The sequence below is a fragment of the Atractosteus spatula genome, chromosome 10 (assembly GCF_055471065.1).
Source record: "Atractosteus spatula isolate fAtrSpa1 chromosome 10, fAtrSpa1.hap1, whole genome shotgun sequence".
Taxonomy (NCBI): domain Eukaryota; kingdom Metazoa; phylum Chordata; class Actinopteri; order Semionotiformes; family Lepisosteidae; genus Atractosteus; species Atractosteus spatula.
Window position 1 is genome coordinate 29,440,123 of NC_142715.1, and position 7,701 is coordinate 29,447,823.

The window sequence follows — 7,701 nt, forward strand, 5'->3', positions numbered from 1 at the left end:
CGCTACATTTATATAAATAATAGCTTAGGTTCTGTTCTCTTCACTCCCTAGCACCTTAAACTTCACAGCTACTAGTAATGATTAACATTCAACATAATTAGTAAATGTCACTTTTGTAAATACACACATTAATCAACTTCATTATGAATAAATGTGGTATGAGTGTTAAGCAATTTTAATTAAATATTACAATGTTTTCAAGCAACGGATGCATAAATTCAGTACATGGTAACAATATTATTTCCACTATATTTTGGAGCCTTCTAATGCGATTCTTCGTTACACCAAGTATGGTACTAAGTTACTCAAGCCATATTAAGAGGTGGTTTAAAACAATTCACTAGTTTAGTCACTTCTAGGGGACAACAACTATTACTTTGTGTTCGTCGCAATTGAGAACAGGTTAAGTATAGTGCTGTGGACTAAGCACAGCAGCAACGTTCGTTACAATTGGACTTAAGGTGGAGCACAACTTCAGACCACAGCTGTGTACTAAACACGGGTTGAATGCCTGTTAGTACTTCACTTTCAGTTTGTTGCAATTAACCCCTAGACTTTGCCCTACTAAGGTCTAAATCAAGCTCAAGCAGAGACAACCCATTAATGGCTTTCATAACTTCCATTAGTCTCCACCTCTGTCTTCCTTAACTCATTCTTGATCTTCCTAAACTAGGCATTTAACTGAAATTCAGCCAAACGATACTGTTTAGTCTGAGAAAAAAATATAATAAGCGCTATTCCTGACAGCCTGAAAAGAAACACAGATTCCTATAGCCTCAACTGAGCAAAAGAGTCAGTTCCAACACCTTCTGAAGTATTATTAAAAAAATACTACCCTTTTAAAATCTCCAGCACTGGCTGGAGAGGCTGTGTGTGTCCGGGCTCAGCGGTTATTTAGGAGAGGACTCAACGCGCAGCAGATGTGATTCATTGCTCTGCGCTGCCCGTGCGGAATGCGCGTCTCCTCCGTCTACACACCACCGCCTCGCTAAACCGCCTTCATACTCCCCAGCGGCAATAACATCTCCATTTATTACACTTATTCTTCCCTCTTACCCCAGAAAACTCCTGGGACTTTTCTGTGAACCGGTAAAGCTCTCTCTGTTGGTGGTCACAAGTAGAAACAATGCACGAGCTGAAAGCAGGAAGTCAAGCACTCCTCCCTCACTGTACGAGCATATTTGGGTCCTGACTTCCGAAAACTCCTAAAAGTGAATTTCTAGAAAGCCATGTTAAAGTCTCCCATCCGTTCGTTTCAAATACATAAATAAGATGAGTTTGGGTACATTTCTGATGTATTTTAATAGTTTGGCACTGTGCCTTGTTAAATATGTTACAAGCAAAGTTTATCAACTTCATGCGAGGATTTGCGTGGATACAAAAACATTATATGATATCTGTAACACACGTGAAATGTGAATCTGAATTAATCAGAATGCCTCGCTGCACCAGAATTGTTATTTACGTATTTTAAAAATACATCTGGTGCATCTGAAGACAGAATAAAACCCAGAACTGTAAAAGGACGACAGACCATTAAACTGTCTGGTGATATTGCTGCACGGGGCGCAAGATCACAATAAAACACGTTATTGTAAAAAATGTTTACATTCGTGAATGAGTATTTTTTTTAATTATACCAAATGTCCGTTAAATAATGAATTACGTTTATCAGACCATAAACACTATTATATGAAAAAAAAACATTTACTATATATGCATTTAACTTGCTTTTTTTTTAAAAAACATGACAATACGGTAGATGAAAATTGTTGTTCAGCGCTCTTGTATTAAATATACTCGACCAGCCTTTTAAGTCATGTGTCAGAAATAAAGTGTAAACAATTCGCTAAATCAAACAAAACACCAGCCCTACGAAAAAGAAAAAAATGTGTTTATCCTGCAATTTTATCTTGCTGAAACGTTTTTTTTTTCTGTGGCACTAACGGGCTAACGGTTAGGATTCCTGGTTTCCTGATTACATAGAAATGTGTCTCTCTTGACTTACGGTGTCCAAATGATCAGTTCAGTGTAGAAAAGAGCACCGTAAAACCCCGTCAGGCGTGCAAAACATAAAAATGAAAGAATCGCTTTGTTTCTGCCCGCTTTCTCACTGAAGCCCTTTGGTGTGGTAATAGAAGGTTATAACCGCTACACTGCGCGATGTGGGGAGGGGTGATTTGCAAGCAGAGTTGACCTTTGAGAAAGGACTCGTCTCGGGATTATATTTCCACATTTTGAAGAGATTTTCTCCATTTCTGTAGCCTGATTTCCACTACTGCTAGAGAGCTGTAGAATCTGGAATCACCTATCCAGCTCTGGGAACAGTGTGTAGATGACAGGTTTGTGACTTTCTCATGAGCACGGTATATGAATCCATCAGATTAAAGACACTGTGAGCATTTGAATTACATTAACGATAGTCTGTCCCAACTCGCCGCGATGGTATAGTGGTCAGTACTTTGTGCTGTGACCGCAATACCCGCGCTCCGGGTGACAGCAGCCCAAGACAAGAGAGTTTCCTTCGTCTACGTTATTTCAGTGAAGGGGGGGCATGCGTGTACAGCGAACGATCATCGAGTTGATGTGTTGCCCCATATAAGCAATGTGAACCAACACTGCTTTACAAAGGAGCACGGTCTGATCTTATAGTTGATAATCTGGAGACCAGACCGACCTCTTCTCTGACGAGAAGAAAAGAACAGGAGCCGCAGTATTTAATATAAATAAGAGATTTCATTTTTTCTGTGGTGCAACTAGTACCAAACACTTAATCTCGGGGTTGTGAATTCGAGCTCCACGCTGGTAAGAAATCATATAGGTTATGATAAATTTACTTTTTTAAAATAAAAAGTAATATTATAAAACTTTCCCGATACCAGTTTGCAGGTGACATGTTCTTTATAAAAATAATCTTTAGTATGGGATCAATAACCGCGCCAGAACAAATATCGGAAAGAGATCGCCTGTCACTAAGGTATTTAAGTGAAGTAGAGACATACTCAGAAAACCTACATATAGGAAATGTTAGTTACTTTGTATGTGCTTTAGCGTTTTCTTTTATACTGTATACCGAAAAAAAAGTTCAAGGCGTTCTAGTCGCTGTACTCCTCGTAGATAATCTCAACGAAATCACAATACAGTACAGGACACGCAGTGAGGAGCTCACGCAACGAATAGTCTTGAACATGCCAAGCGTAAAGGCACACTGCACATCTGCGAAACATCACATCCTAGTTTAGTTACAGTGAGATTATAGACTGGAAGCTAGGAAGTCTCAGATCACTTTTTTTATTAAAGGTTCAAGCAAACCCAAATACCTTTGCAAGAGACTTTGCGGACCTTATCTTGATTTACCTAGTTTAATCGTTTTCAGAAAGTGTAATTGTATTATTTTATGTACCCCTGACGATTCTACTGATGTTATAAGTGCTCTTGTTTATATTGAATCTATTTTGTTGTTCAAATAAAAAGTAAAAAAAAACATTCCGGATGCGTCTGCTGTAAAAATAAAATGACATCAAAGGCGTTGTACGTAGAGTTCTGAAGCCTGTTCCACAGAAGAACTAGCTGAGATGAAAAGTTAAATATTCTACTGACAGGGCTATTCCCATCAGCTCAGTTTCTTTCTGAAACAACGTTTTATAAGAAAAACTTACACTTTGCAAAATTTGAAATAAAATACTTGCTTAAAAGTTCAGATTGGTTTTTACCCAAAAACTGTAAATGGAGAAAACCACCCGTTGGAGTCTCTGTCGTACCATTGCTCAGTGCGGTCAGGTCGGGACTAAAATGATAGTAAGGTGCTGGTTCAAGCACATCTAGGCACGCCTTTCTCACTGTTCCATCGCGAGCATCATCTATAGAAAAAGTGGCATGTAATGTTTAATACATTATTGACCTTATTAATAATTTGAGGGAATATAAATGCTTTGCATGTATCGAATTACAGCACGTAACAACTGAGTACCTGAGTCGATATCACCGGACAATTTCCAATAACGACCAACATCAGAAACTTCAAGAAAAATAAGATTCCATATCTTGGAATGTAGGGCGGGAGAATTCATTTACAGTGCCTTGCGAAAGTATTCGGCCCCCTTGAACTTTTCAACCTTTTGCCACATTTCAGGCTTCAAACATAAAGATATAAATTTTTTATTTTATGTGAAGAATCACCAACAAGTGGGACACAATTGTGAAGTGGAACGAAATCTATTGGATTTTTGAAACTTTTTTAACTAATAAAAAAATGAAAAGTGGGGCGTGCAAAATTATTCAGCCCCCTTGCGTTAATACTTTGTAGAGCCACCTTTTGCTGCGATTACAGCTGCAAGTCGCTTGGGGTATGTCTCTATCAGTTTTGCACATCGAGAGACTGAAATTCTTGCCCATTCTTCCTTGCAAAACAGCTCGAGCTCAGTGAGGTTGGATGGAGAGCGTTTGTGAACAGCAGTTTTCAGCTCTTTCCACAGATTCTCGATTGGATTCAGGTCTGGACTTTGACTTGGCCATTCAAACACCTGGATACGTTTATTTGTGAACCATTCCTTTGTAGATTTTGCTGTATGTTTGGGATCATTGTCTTGTTGGAAGATAAATCTCCGTCCCAGTCTCAGGTCTTTTGCAGACTCCAACAGGTTTTCATCCAGAATGGTCCTGTATTTGGCTGCATCCATCTTCCCCTCAATTGTAACCATCTTCCCTGTCCCTGCTGAAGAAAAGCAGGCCCAAACCATGATGCTGCCACCACCATGTTTGACAGTGGGGATGGTGTGTTGAGGGTGATGAGCTGTGTTGCTTTTACGCCAAACATATCGTTTTGCATTGTGGCCAAAAAGTTCGATTTTGGTTTCATCTGACCAGAGCACCTTCTTCCACATGTTTGGGGTGTCTCCCAGGTGGCTTGTGGCAAACTTTAGACGAGACTTTTTATGGATATCTTTGAGAAATGGCTTTCTTCTTGCCACTCTTCCATAAAGGCCAGATTTGTGCAGTGTAAGACTGATTGTTGTCCTATGGACAGACTCTCCCACCTCAGCTGTAGTTCTCTGCAGTTCATCCAGAGTGATCATGGGCCTCTTGGCTGCATCTCTGATCAGTCTTCTCCTTGTCTGAGCTGAAAGTTTAGAGGGACGGCCAGGTCTTGGTAGATTTGCAGTGGTCTGATACTCCTTCCATTTCAAGATGATCGCTTGCACAGTGCTCCTTGGGATGTTTGAAGCTTGGGAAATCTTTTTGTATCCAAATCCGGCTTTAAACTTCTCCACAACAGTATTACGGACCTGCCTGGTGTGTTCCTTGGTCTTCATGACGCTCTCTGCGCTTTCAACAGAACCTTGAGACTATCACAGAGCAGGTGCATTTATACAGAGACTTGATTACACACAGGTGGATTCTATTTATCACCATCAGTCATTTAGGACAACATTGGATCATTCAGAGATCCTCGCTGAACTTCTGGAGTGAGTTTGCTGCACTGAAAGTAAAGGGGCCGAATAATTTTGCACGCCCCACATTTCATTTTTTTATTAGTTAAAAAAGTTTCAAAAATCCAATAGATTTCGTTCCACTTCACAATTGTGTCCCACTTGTTGGTGATTCTTCACATAAAATACAAAATTTATATCTTTATGTTTGAAGCCTGAAATGTGGCAAAAGGTTGAAAAGTTCAAGGGGGCCGAATACTTTCGCAAGGCACTGTATACTCCTGTTGCATCTTGAGCTAAACTTTTTTTTTTTAAAAATATGACGCAGATTTGCTCAAGATACTTGTAATCGCCTTAAAGAGCGTTTTCATGAAAACGTACATCGGCTAGCTCTCCACTGTTAATTGACAGAACTTTTGAAGAAACTGTTCTTATATAAGCAACATACAAATTACACATCTTAATGAACATGAAGGGAAATCTATGGAAGCCCGTTTCCGCCAGCGAGTAAAAAAAACGCGCTATGGTATCTCATTGTATGTCCTTTTTTACTTAAAAAAGGTCTTCTTTAGCTCAGCTGGCAAGACCCGGGCTCGAGCCAATGCAGTGAGGCACGAACTAGGGTGGGAGCTGCGAGGGAACAAGCCCTAGAACCCGAATCCGTTACAATAACAAAAGGACAGACATTGAAATATGGGCTATTTCGAAGTCGCAAATGTCAGATATAAAGTCGGAATTCTGAGTTACTAAGTCGCAATTCTGAGATACCATAGCTCGTTTTTTTTTTACTCCCTGGCGGAAACGGGCTTCCATAGAAATCCGATTGTGAATAACAACTGTCACTACACACGATTGAGCTCTTGAGGCTGGCACCTAAGACCACTCAGCCATCCTGACAAGCAGTGGAGGATGCCGTTGCTTTGTCAAAGGATTATTAACTTTTCTTTTCTTGTTTGAACCCGCGCTCTTCGGTTTACGAGACCGACGCCTTACCACTTGGCCACCGCGCCCAAAATTTAAGCTTCTTTCCCATCAAGGCTAATACATTTTGAAAATAAATTAAAAAAATCTTTGGGCACAAATTGCAATGGCAGGAGAAGTAAAACAAATATGATTATGATGTACAGTAATTGTTCACTTAGTGAAATACTCACTTATTTGGCCCACTGAATATAGTTCTTTTGTGGAGCTGGCTTCAGACTCTTATAGCTTATAGCGCCAGTCAAATAAAATAGATATTTTATTTTTACAGGAAGACGCATTCCGAAATGTATCTCTGCAGTTTTAGAAAAGTTTTGAATGGCATATTTTATACAACGCACAAACAGCATTCTAATTGCAGACTGCAGATCTGTGCAGCAATCGTACTACATTTCACTGTGATTCTGAAATACGTCTAGCAAACATATTCAGGTTTCCTTGAACTTTTAATAAAAAACGACTTCGCTTTCAATCTCTGATGTCACTGTAAACTCGGACGTGATATTCCGCAGATGTGCAGTGTGCCTTCTTGTCTTATTCAAGTTTACTGGATTTTTTAAACGAAAATACAAACTGGACAGTTTCAGACACATGAAGACTCATAAATGTCACTACAAATGTACAAATGTACAAATTTGTAATGTAAATCCGCCGGGCTGATTTACGTGTCTGACCATCTCTCTCCTCCCTCTTTTACTGTCCCTTTCTACCACGGAGAGACGGAAAACATGCCGAAATCGTTTTCACCCTGTGTTTGTGCAACGTCAGTGTGTGAAGGGAAAGTAATTTGCGCAGCTCTAGTGGCGCAATCGGTCAGCGCGCGGTACTTATACAGCAGTGCACAGCGGAATCATGGCGAGGTTGTGAGTTTGAGCCTCACCTGGAGCAGTGTGGCCTGTCTTTAGCTACTGAAAGCACCTGTCCACTTTAGATACTGCTACTTATAGGTCGTCCTTAACACCTTATCTAACGGGATTGTAGCCTGTTAGATATTTGCTGGAGATCCGGTCTAAATTAACATCAAAGGAACAGGTAAAGGTTCATTCCACGTCACACCCGAAGAAGGGTCCACGTTGTGTTTCCTTCTCTTTTCAGCATGGAATAAACCTATACTTTTTCCTTTGCAGCTGATGCAGGTCACTACTTAATTTCCCATCAGCTGTGGACCCCCTGCTGATCTCTACACAGATAGATGAGAGATCTACTGGGACTAAGGGAGCACGATGGGGTACCGAAGACTTGAAAAAGCTCTCGCATTAGATTCTGTTTTTGTTGTTTCCCAGATTTGTTT

General features: G+C 40.2%; 1 non-coding gene across 1 annotated transcript; it reads left to right on the forward strand.

Moving 5' to 3' along the window:
* Positions 1-7,204: 7,204 nt before the first annotated feature.
* On the forward strand, positions 7,205-7,298 carry trnai-uau (transfer RNA isoleucine (anticodon UAU)). Its single transcript has 2 exons — positions 7,205-7,242; positions 7,263-7,298. It is a non-coding gene; the product is annotated as a tRNA-Ile (tRNA).
* Positions 7,299-7,701: the final 403 nt, after the last annotated feature.